Source organism: Balaenoptera musculus, chromosome 1, assembly GCF_009873245.2.
Source record: "Balaenoptera musculus isolate JJ_BM4_2016_0621 chromosome 1, mBalMus1.pri.v3, whole genome shotgun sequence".
In the NCBI taxonomy this organism is placed as follows: Eukaryota; Metazoa; Chordata; class Mammalia; order Artiodactyla; family Balaenopteridae; genus Balaenoptera; species Balaenoptera musculus.
In genome coordinates, this window is record NC_045785.1 from 151,475,903 (window position 1) to 151,487,336 (window position 11,434).

Sequence of the window (11,434 nt, forward strand, 5' to 3'; positions counted from 1 at the left end):
ACTTTGTAGCAGGCACTGTACTCAGATTAGCCCATTTAACGGGGTGGTTGAGAACCAGGGCTCTGGAGTCAGAAAGATGTGGGGCTGAATTCTGGCTCTGCCACTTGCTGGCCTCGGGCAAGTTACTTCATGTTTCTCAGCTTTGGTTTCCTCAATGGTAAAATGGGGGAAAATAACATCTACTGCACAGTGTTCTGTGGATTAAGTGAGATAAATGCAGTAACGCTTTTGGCACATCATAAGCACTCAACAACTTAACTCTTATCATTAGCAACCCTATGAAGTGAGTGCTATTAACCCAGATGTATAGATGAGGAAACTGAGGCTCAGAGAACCTAGGAAACCACGCAAGGGCGTGTGGTTACAGGAGGGACTCTAATCAGCTCCGATGCTGGCTCCGCTGGATCGCGGGCAAGCCCCAGGCTCAGGCCTGCATTGTGGAGGTGGCCGTGCCGGGAGCCTCGGGGACACAGCTGGTGGGCCCTCCTTCCTCAGGCTGCTGCGGGCCCAGCGGAGGGAGAGCAGACTGTCGAGCAGAATGCTTAGCCCTTGTGACTCTTGGCTCCGGCTCTTTGGCTGGGGGCCGGGAAGGCACCACCAATGCTCCCACCCCACCTCAGGGCAGTCTCTCTCCACCCTCCAGAAGGAAGCCCAACCCCCAGGACCCAGGCGGCCTCTCTAGGGGAAAGAGAGACTCACCCCTCATGGCCGATGGATGCTCTTTTGGGCAGAATTTCATTTCCATTTCGCTATACACGAAACTAATTGGAATGTTCCAGGAGAAACCTACCAAAGAGGAGCTCAGGCAGTGAGAGGAAGGGAGAAGAGAAGCTGGCTGCAGACAGGGTAGAGAAATGGAGCTCAAGGGAGTTCCAGAGAACTGGGCCCCAGACAACGGGGGCTGAGTGGGGGCTGGTGGATGGCACCAGATTAGAAGAGAGCACGTCTGTGAAAACAACCCGAGAGCTGGAAACGGGACCTGAGAAGAGCAAGAGGGCTTCAGGGGGCAGGGATCAGCCAGCTCTGCAAAGGAGAGGCCCGAGCACCGGCCGACGCTTTCCATTCTCGAAAGGGCTGCTCTCCTGCTTCCTGAGAGAATAAAGGGGACACGAGAAACCTGGGTGATGGGGAAGGGGCTGCTCCAGAGACAAAATGCCTGCCCTCGGCAGCTTACGCACCTGCTGCCTTACTCCCACCCACGTGCCCTCCCCGGGCCTGGCCGCCCTTCCGCACACCCACAAGTTCCCCTCCTGAGAATCCTCCCCTCTGCAGATCCAAACCCCACCCGGTTTTCAAGGCCCAAATCAGCTGCACCTCCTCGGGGAAGCGTTCCCTATATACTCCCACACAGAGCTCACAGTTCTGATAACATTTATAGTCTAAATCACACAGTTTAGCACTTGGTTTTAAATACTGTCTGGTATTATTCCCTCCTTATTTCTTGTGAGTATAAGTTTTGCCTTTCCAGCTGATTGGTGGGTTTCCTTACCAGTAACGCGTGTGTCTTATGCTTCTTTTTATTCCCCCCTATCCACCCCCCACCCCGACCCTGCCTAGGAGGCAGTGCCCATCATGTGAGGACTTGGTGGGTCAATACTGATTGACTAAATTCGCTTCAATGCCTGGAAAACTTCTTGACCAGCCACCTAAGTAAAACGCAGAAATGGATGGCCCAAACCTTGGGGTTTTAAAAGGTCAGATCATATCACCCCTGCCCTAAACCCTGCAAAGCCTCATCTTACTCTGAGGAAACAAACCCCTCACTCCAGCTCCAGGCTCTTCAAGATCTGGCCTCCTCAAACCCACCAGGCACAACCCTGCCTCTGACCCCTTGCACCTGCAGTTTCCTCTGCCAGGCGTGCCCTTACCATCTGCCTCCACTTCATCTTTACTCATGTCATCTTCTCAGTGAGGTTGCCCTGTACAAAGCTACAAAGTCTCCTCTTCCTAACAATACACTCTTATCCCCCTTCCTGGCTTTATTTTTCTTTTTAGCACTTGCCACTTTCTAATACACAGTTGACACTTGAACGATGTTGGGGATCGGGGCACTGACCCTCTCTCTGCACAGCTGAAAATCTGCGTATAATTTACAGTCGGCCCGCTATATTTGCGGTTCCTGCGTATCCACATATTAAACCAAGTGTCGTGTAGTGCTGTAGTATTTACTATTGGGAAAAAAAACCACACAGTTGAAACCCGTGTTGTTCAAGGGTCAACTGTACTATTTACTCTACCGTCAGACAATAAAGTATAATCTCTAGAGATCTCTGGTTGCTCACTGTTATCTATACGCCCAGTGCCTGGCACAGATGCTTCATAAATACTTGCTGAATGAAGAGACCCCAGCCCCACCCTGGGTCTGAGATGGCCAAGGCACAGTTGTGCTCAGAGATGGGCAATGGACAGGAAATTCTGTAGGTTCCCCCTAGACGTGGGATTCCACCATTTCACCCCTGGGCCAGCTCTGGGGAAACACTTTCTGAGGTTCGGAGGCCTGGAGCTGTGTGAGCCCCAGTGACCTTCATCCCATTGGGAGGTCTGTCCAAGAAGTAGAAGGTGAGGGGGCAGGGGTGACTGCCAGGCAAGGTAAAATGTCAAGTCCCTCCCCTCCGTGTGCACAGCTTTTAGGTTCCTAGCGTGCCCGACAGCCAGCCCTCTGTGGTCTCTCCATCTCCTGGGCATCACAACCTCTGCCCTCCCAGGCCAAAGACAGACACTTTCGTCACCTGCCTCTGATGCTCATTCTGAGAACGCTTTGTAAAGGAACACGACCTTCCCTGACTTTCTTCTCTCCTCGCCCCTTTCCTCCCCCTACCCACCCCCCCGGTAGAATGAGGGAAGACAGACCCGCCTTTCCTGGGGGACCTGTGCTGGTTGCCTAATAACTGCTTCCCCTTCTTCCACATGTTTGCTCCTGAAGGATCTGCCCCGTGAGATGTTTGTAAATAGGAACAATTGTACTTGTTCTTCCCAAGACACAGGATTCTCCCTTGTTAGAGACACCCCACTGACAGTGCTAATCTCAAGCTTTCCCCACCTCCCTCCGCCTCATCTGGGGTCTGCAGCCCACCCTCCCAGAAGTCACTGGGACATCAGTCACTGGGAGAAGACATCTCCCAGAAGTCACCTGTGCATTGGTTCCCACTACTGTGGCCCTGGGGACTGACTCTTAGGGTCCAGCTTCTCTGAGGCCACTAGCTCCACGTGACCTCCGAGGCATTTAGCTGAGGCAGAGGAAACAATGTTGGTTCTCCAGGAGCTGTGACCTCTGGGAGGAAAAAGAAGGGAAACCCTCTCTGAAGGTCCCAAAAGGGGGACAGGCAGCCCCTGGCTTGAACAGGACTTGGGGAGCTTCTTACTGTAGGGGCGGGGAGAATGGGCAGGATGCCCCCAGAGCACCCTCCAGGCCCAAGGGACACTGGATTCTGGGGGTGTTAAGGAGAGGAGCCCACCGGTCAGAAAGAAGGTTAAGTCCTCCCTCGGTTTTTTTGCAGCTACATGTCCTTGAGCAAGTTATTGAACCTCTCTGAGTCTCAGTTTCCTCATGTTTAAATTAGAGATAATAAGAGGACTTACCTAATGGGGTATTTTTTGAGGACTTAATGGGAAAATGTAGGTAAAGCCCATAGACAGTGCCTGGCACATGGTAAGTGCTCAATAAATGCCAGCTGCTATAATTAGTGCCATTACAATGTGCAAAGTGGAGGCTGAATAACAGTTAGTGCCCCAGGAACCCTCTGCCTGCTCTTCGTCTTGGAATTCACTTCAAGACCATCAAATGCTGAGCAGCAGGGAAGGTGTGGGTGGAAGAAATGTACAGAGAAAATGAATTCTAAACCAAGCCTGGGTCAACTCACCCCCTAAAAGGCAGGTCCCTCAGGCCAAGGTTTCTCCTGGGTCCCCAGGAAGCACAAGAATCCAGAGGACAAGGGCCATGGCAGCTCTGGGTTTGGAGCAGAGACTGCTCAATGATGGCTTAGAACATTTAGGAGGCCAAGGTCATGAGACCAATCCCAGCAGGGATGTACCAGGTCCCCTGCCCAAAGGCCAAATGTTTTAGGCTGGAGAGTGTGGGGATGTTCTGGGCGACCTGCCAGCCCCACTGGAAGCTCAGCTCCGAGCACCGGGAACAAAGAGGCTGAGGTAGGATGTGTCCGAGGTGCTCCTGGTATCTACAGAAGGCAACACACACACAACACAGCCCCTTTCCACACATGATTCCTGAGCTCCAGGGTTTCCAGGCCCACCACCTCTGCCTGGTTGACTCCTTTTCAAGGCTTGCCCCAATATCATGTCCTTTGATGACCATTTCCTAATCTGCCGACAGAGACAGTCACCTCTTTATCTGCTTATCCCTACATTATAACACTTGTTTCATTATTGTTAAGACTAACTCCCCCATTTAAGAATAATATTTATCTGGCACTTACTAAACTCAGTGCATGTATTAACTCATTTAATCGTCACAACAACTCTATGAAGTAGGTACTAGTATTATCCCATTCATAGATGAGGAAACCAAGGCACAGAGACGTTAGATAACCTGCCCAATGTCACCCGGCTAGAAGTGGTGGATTCGAGCCACAGCTGTGTGGCTCTAGAATCTGTACTCTTACTGTGGGCTCCTAGAAGGCAGGGGCAACACCTGATTTGTCTCTGTCCCTAGCACCTAGCACAGGGCTGAACGCACAGTAGGTACTTAGAAAAGATAGGCTGACTGAGTAAGCACACGCCTGCATAAGGCTAACATAGTGAATGTTCCAGCCTCTAAGCTGCGGGACAGAGAGACCAACGCCCTCCGGAAAGTATCAGATAAAGGCATCCTTCTTATTCACCCTCTCTTAGCAATCCCACCGCACGCTGCTGTCTGTCCTGCCCATTGTGTCTTTTTGTGCATGTCTCCTGCCTTCTGGTTTTTGTTTCTGTTTTATCTCCTGCCTTTGTCTGTTCCTAGGTCACTCTCCCCCTTTCCTGTCCCACCCAGCCTCCATCCATTGTCCCTGTCCTTCTCTGTAGTTCTTGCAGGCTTGAAAGCCTCCCACCCCCATTCTTTGCCTTGGAGCTTTTCTAGAATCCAGACTTGCCCAAGGAGGCTGAGAACACCAATTACGTTGACTCATTAGACTGGCCATGGACCAAGCTCCTACACACTGACCCTGAATGGAAACGGCAATTTCTCATCAACTCTACTTAGCTGCTGTGTGTGTATGTGAGAGACTGCCTGCCTACAGTTTGTCACAGACCTGTGTGGGATCAGGAAGATCCATTGCCGTCCCTGCCTCCTCTCCCAGGTTCCAAACTCCTCCAGGAAGCTTTCCCGGATCCCATGAGAAAGCTTATTCATGCAACCATTCATCAAATCCTTATATATTTTAATATTCTGAGGAGACAAGGCATGCTCCTGAAAAATTCGGTTAAAATGTAATCTTCAGATAACTGTGTAAGTTACCAGGTGTCACAGACATAGGGGCCAAGTGAACTGCAGATAATCAGCGATTTCAATACGGAGACCTTTGTGACCTGGGACAAGTGGTTTATCCTCTCTGGTCCTCAATTTCCTCAGCTATAAAGCAGATGATAATCCAGAATTTAGAAGGTTATTAGGAGGATTGAATGAGATAATTTCTGTAAAGCTCCTGACAGGCTGGTGCTTATAGGTACTCAATGACAAATATGTTTCTTTCTCCCTTCTCCATCTAAAGCACTGGCCTTCTACTCAGCCCTCCCAGATAAATGGTAAGATATGAACTGGTCCATCCTTTGAGGTCAGAAATGTCTTAAGGACAGGATGACCCTGGGTCTGTAAGCTTTGCAGTACTTGGTTCACTGTAAGAAGATGGGCCTGTCATGTTAGAGGTCACTCAGTATGATAAAGATGACAATTTACTAGGATTGTTCACACGCATCCCCCACCGACCCCACAAGTAGTGGGTCTTTGAAACAGCCTGGTGATCACAGACCTAATCAGCTGGGAAGTCCAGATACAACTCTGGTTCTGCCCTGAGATATAAAGGTTTGTTTAATTGCTGTATCCTCAGCTCCTAAAATAGTGCTAAGCACAGAGTAGGTGCTCAATAAATTGTTGAATGAATGAATATTTTTTTTAAAAAAAAGCAATGGATTTCCTTTCCCCTTTCTAATAATAATAATAATAAAAAAGAGGGTAGGTAGGAGGGGCAAGTGGTAAGGCACAGGAGTCATGCAGGGGGAATGCAGCTGCAGGCCCTCCACCCAGGCTCCTCCTCTGCAAAGGGGGTACAGCAAAGCTAACAGTGCATGTGTTCCCACCATCACGATGCTCGGAAGCCAGGAGCCAAGTGCACACGCCTGGCTTGAGGTTGAAGCTGCAGTTTATAGAAGAGACCGGGAAAAGGTGGAGACAGACCTGGAAAGGAGGGAGGGAGAAGTCTGGGGAGAGGATGAGGGTGAGAGAAGAGTGAGAGCAGTCTGAGGGGAAAGGGAGAGGAAGAGATGCTTGAGGAGGAAGTGAAGAGTGAAGGAGAAAGAGAGGAGGAGGAAGGAGTGGGGGAGGCACAGGAAATAAAGAATGGGGAGTGGAGAGGAATGGTGGAGAGTTACAGAGGAAACTTGCTGTCTCAGCTTGGGTGGAATTTGTCTTAGCAGACCTCTGAGTTCCCCCTGCCATTCAGTGTCTTCTTTGGGTTGGGCTGTGCAGGGGGAGGCTGTAGATTTGGGGGTGCTCCTAGATGCCAGGTGTCTGCCAGACCGTGGGGAGGTCTCAATCCCTGAATCCTGAGGCCTTTAGTTCCATCCTTTCCAAATAATGAGGTCTCAGCCCAGGTCTAGAGGGACACCCCCTTCCCACCCCCCACGGGAAGAAGGAGACTCAGTGTGAGCCAAGCCCAGGGGAAGGAAAGTGGTCTAGAAGGCTCAGACCCCTAACTGTGTTCTCTTTCCGTCTTCTCCCCATAAGGACACCTGGCCAGCCAGGAAAGTGGGTCAGGCCACCCACATGTGACTTTTTTCTAATAACAGCAAGGCCCACAGGCAAGGGGGCCTCAGTACCCTGTACATAGCCCTGCCCATCCCGTGCCCAGTACTCTTGTTGGAGGGACCTTTAAGGAGCAGTGGGCAGTGGGAGGGGATCCCTGCCTTCTCATTCAGGAAGAGGACATGGGCCAGAGCCCACCCCAAGCTGGCGGGGAAGGGGGAGCCTGCCGTCTGCCAGGGTTCATGGAAAGACCCAGATCTCCCCATGATGATGACCAAGCTGGCAGGGAGCCGCCTCTACTCCCCTGACCTGGGGTGTCTGTTTTCTCTACCACCGCACCTTCTGGGGTCTTTAAGTAGAGGGCCCGATGGGTCCATTTCTGGCAACTGAGCGCTGCGCCCAGCCCACCCCCTCCAGGCCCTGCAAGGTGCCCTATTAGAAGCTGCGTTGGCTCCAGCAGACTGGAGCTGCGGCAGCCTGAAGAACAGAGCACAAAGCCCAGCTGACATCCTCCTTCCTGTTCCTTTGATGGGGAAGGAAGGACAAGGACAGAGGGGGAGCACAGCAACAGCCCTAGGGCCCACTCTCAGGGTCCAGGTCTCCCGCACCTCTTTAGCTTCTCAGTTCAGCCCTAATGGGGCTCAGGTTCCCCTCACCCGGAGGCTCCCCGCTGGCTGGGCCGCCGGAGCCTGCGCCGCCCTTCGCCTGCAGGACAGACGCACCACCTGTGGCTGGCCAACCCCTCCCGTCGGCGGCTGGGTGCCGCGGTGGGCTTGAGCTGGCCTTCCACTCCCGGGGCCCGCAGGCTGAGCCCGGGGCCCGCAGGCTGAGCCCGAGGCCGGCCCATCCCCCACCCCGAATGTCCCAGCCCAGGCTGCGCGCAGACCCCTGCCGCCTGGGAAGAGGCAGGCTCCGGGTTCCACATACTTCGGACAGACGCCAAGGCCACCTTGGACACCCAAGCTCCAAGGAAGGGGAAGTCCCCGGGCTCTGGAGCGCTTCCCCTGGCGAGTCCGCCCCTGTCACGCCCTCCCTACCCTCTCTGCCACCTCGCGGCTCCGCGACATCTCAGGGCCCCGCTCTGCCCAGCAACAGTTTGGGGCAGTTCGGGCCTCTCCAGGTGGATTCAGGCCCGGACGCCCCATCCTCGGGTCCACCCTGCGCAGTCGGCAACCGTCTTTCCAGTCTCCAGCCCTCCTTCCCTCTCCCCTCGCGGCCGCCTCCCCGCCCGAGTCCCCGGCTCCCTTACAGGCATCGCGGCAGAAGCCCGCCCCTCCCCTAGCGCCCGCCCGGCCCAGCGGCCCCCCGCTCGTGCGCCCGGGGTCGCGAGCCGCACACTCACCCCCGGCCGCCGGCCGCCGCCTGCGCCGCCGCGCACCGCTCGGCTCCGGCCCGGGCTGGGCTGAGGAAGACCAGTCCGCCCCTCCCTCCGCGCGCCGCCCGCGCAGGCCGGGGTGGGGTCGCGGGCGCCTCCCCACCGCGGAGTTTTCCTGGGAGTGGTCCCGGGGCAGAGCCGGGTTAGGGTGCCGGCAGAACAACCACCTTCCCACCCGCGCCGCGCCGCGCCCGCGCGTCCGGCGGGAGGCTGGCGACCGAGATCGTGCGCTCCTTCCGCTCGCCGCCCGTTCGCGAGTGCAGCGAGCAGGCCTCCGCGGCGCCTCGCGCCCCTCCGCGCGCCCCTCCCCCCGGCTTCTCGCTCGCTGCTCCGCCGCTCTCCCAACCTCCCCAGCCCACTCCGGTCGCCTTCTCCCAGTCTGCCTGCCACGCCATCCCCCACCCCCTCCAGTCCCGCTGCCATTTTAACTCCAGAGTGGCCAGAGGCCCCTTTCCCTAACACACCTAACACACACACACACACCCACACACACACCCACACACACACCAGAGGGAGGAGTTGGGTGGGGCAAGATGCTGAGGCTTGAGCGTCTGGGGCCGTGGTGTTCTTGCGCTTTTACACGCAAGGCTTGTCTGAAAGAGGAAGGGGGCACAACGCGCGGATCTGAGAGGGGAAAGGGAACGGCTCTTCTGATATTGCCTCTTACTCCCTTGTAAGGGCCAGGAGGACGGAGGAGAAATTCAGCAGCTTTTAGAGCACAGGTGCAACTCGTAAGCATAGCATTTTTGCTTTGCGTGGTGTTATCCTCCCCCAAGTTAACAGCAGACTAAGGAATGCAGAGAGTGGGTTAGAATTTGTCCATGTGTACGGGTACCGCTCATCCTAAAGAATGGTATGGAATATCCACCCCACCCCCACCAGTTCTCATGCCCTTCCAGCATTGCCCCCTGAAATGGGCAGCTCTGGCTTTCTGGAAGATTCCATCCTGGCCCTTAGCAAAGATATCAATCTCCATAGGTGTTAGGCAGGAACTGGCAAGCCCACTGAGGGGCTTGGCTTTGGGGGATGCCCCTCTTGCAGGCTGGACGTTGTGAACGCTGGGAAAGGAGTGCAGGATGCTGAAGGTGGGTGCTGGGCTGCTACCTGGTGGCTTAGAAAGGCTAGGACACCGCCACTGGTCGATGCTTAGGAGAGTGCGTCTCCTGCTGGAGCCAGGTGCCTGAGGCCCATGCCTTAGCGGGGCCTTGAACCTGGACCACTCAAAATGGACGTGACAGGCTCAGGTCCATGACAGGCCACACCCTACTGGTTCTGGTTCTGACCAGAGCCTGCAGAAGCAACCATAGGGGAGTAGGTGGGGTGGAGCCCAAGGGATGGGGAGTCCTGCCAGGAGTGGCATCTGGTCTGCCTTCCTTCATCCAGGGCTTGAGCTCAATGCCTCCTGTGAGCTGAGTTTCAGAGAGAACAGGGACAGAGCTTTCTGGCTCTGTCTTCTCCAAGGGCACAGCCGGTGGTAACTACGTGCCTGGAGGCTTTTATCAAATCGGCTTGAAGGTCTGTGTGTTCTGTATGCACAGAGGGGGTTCTCACCTTCATGTATTCAATAAGCACATATTAAGTTCTCATTGTACCTCCTAAACCACTCCCATGCCCCCACCCTCCACCCCTGCTGTGGGGTGTAATGGCCTCAAGGAGCTTAGAGGGACAAGTTGGAACTATATGAAACACATTTTAACATTTCAAGGCAAAGGAAGTGCCGTAGAAATACAGAAAGAAAAGGCTGTTATAGGTTAGGGTTATTCATGAAAGCTTTTACAGAGGAGTTGAGCTTCAAGCTGAGCCCAGATGGAGGGACAGGTGAAACTGGCAGAGAAAACAGGGACTAGCAAATGCAGGAAAGTGGAGACCAGCAGAGCAGAATGGATTGCCTGGTAGGTAGGGGGCAAGGGAGGGAATTTATAGAGCTACGATTGGATGCCAGGCCTTTTCACACATCTCCCTCATTTTATCCTCTGAGTTGACTCTTACCCCATTTAACAGGAGAATGGAGGCTCAGAGAGTTTAAGATCTACAGGCATAATCTGAACCCTCTTCTTGGAACCACAGTGCCCTTGCTATAACACCATATTGGGTCTGCAGAGTGGGAGTAGCTGATGAAGAGCCTGAGTTTCCAGGCTGAGCAGTTTAGCTGTGGCCCAGTGCACAAGTGATTTGGGATGAAAGAGGCTGGAAGATGGGAGGCTAGTGAGGAGGCTGTTGTAGGAACAAAGGGCAAGGGAGCAGTGAGACGGGAGAGTAAATGCAATAGGCCTTTGTAAGGAAGACTTGGTAGAACTTTGACACTGACTCACTGAGTGAAAGGGGTCAAAACTTGACTGTAAGCTTTTGAGCATGAGTGTTGGGGGCCCTTGTCAATTCACCATCCTGAGGGACGATGTCAGTGTATTCAGACTGATCATGAAAAGGAGGAAATGTTACCAGTCCTTTACCAGCTCAGTGACACTCCAGTGCCCCAGCCCCCCAGCACCTATGCATACTGCATAGTGTGTCTTAGCTCCCAACCCAGATGGTAAACTTCTGGAGGGCTAAGACTGTCCCACACAGCATCGAGTCAAGACTAGTGCCTTATAGTAGATGCTCAATAACTGATTATTGAAGAAAAAATGGGGTAAAAGTAAGTAACATTTGCCAGTTGGCTGGTTCCTAAGTGGCAGACCCTGTAAGACACGTAAGGGATAAGGGAATTGTATCGTCTGTGGGCAGAGAACTAGGTAGAGAGTGTGGCCCCAGAGCAGTGGTCCTCAGGCTTAAGCATCATCTAGAGCGTGTGAACAAATGCAGACTCACAGGTCCTACCCCAAAGTCAGATTCTGCAGGAATCTACAGTTTGACAAACTCTCTAGGTAATTCTGATTCAAGTGACTAGATGAACCCTGCTTTGAGACACACTGGCCTGGTGTGCCCATCACTCTGATCTCTCCTGCCTGGGCTCAGCAAGTACAGAGCCCCGTATTCTGGATATTGGGGAACCACAGTGAAAGGAGAACACAGGGTCCCTGCCAGAGGCAGGTTCACGGTGAAGCTGATGAAGCTTAAGCTTTATGGTTGTTCACTTGTGGGGATGAGGGGAAGGGAGGCCGGTT

General features: G+C 53.8%; 1 protein-coding gene across 1 annotated transcript in view; it reads right to left on the bottom strand.

Moving 5' to 3' along the window:
* Window positions 1-8,612, bottom strand: part of LRRN2 (leucine rich repeat neuronal 2) — a 63,263-nt gene extending 54,651 nt beyond the window's left edge. The window contains exon 1 of the mRNA XM_036834050.1: window positions 8,298-8,612. The gene's annotated coding sequence lies outside the window, so the exon portion shown is untranslated. The remainder of the gene's footprint in view (window positions 1-8,297) is intronic.
* Window positions 8,613-11,434: the final 2,822 nt, after the last annotated feature.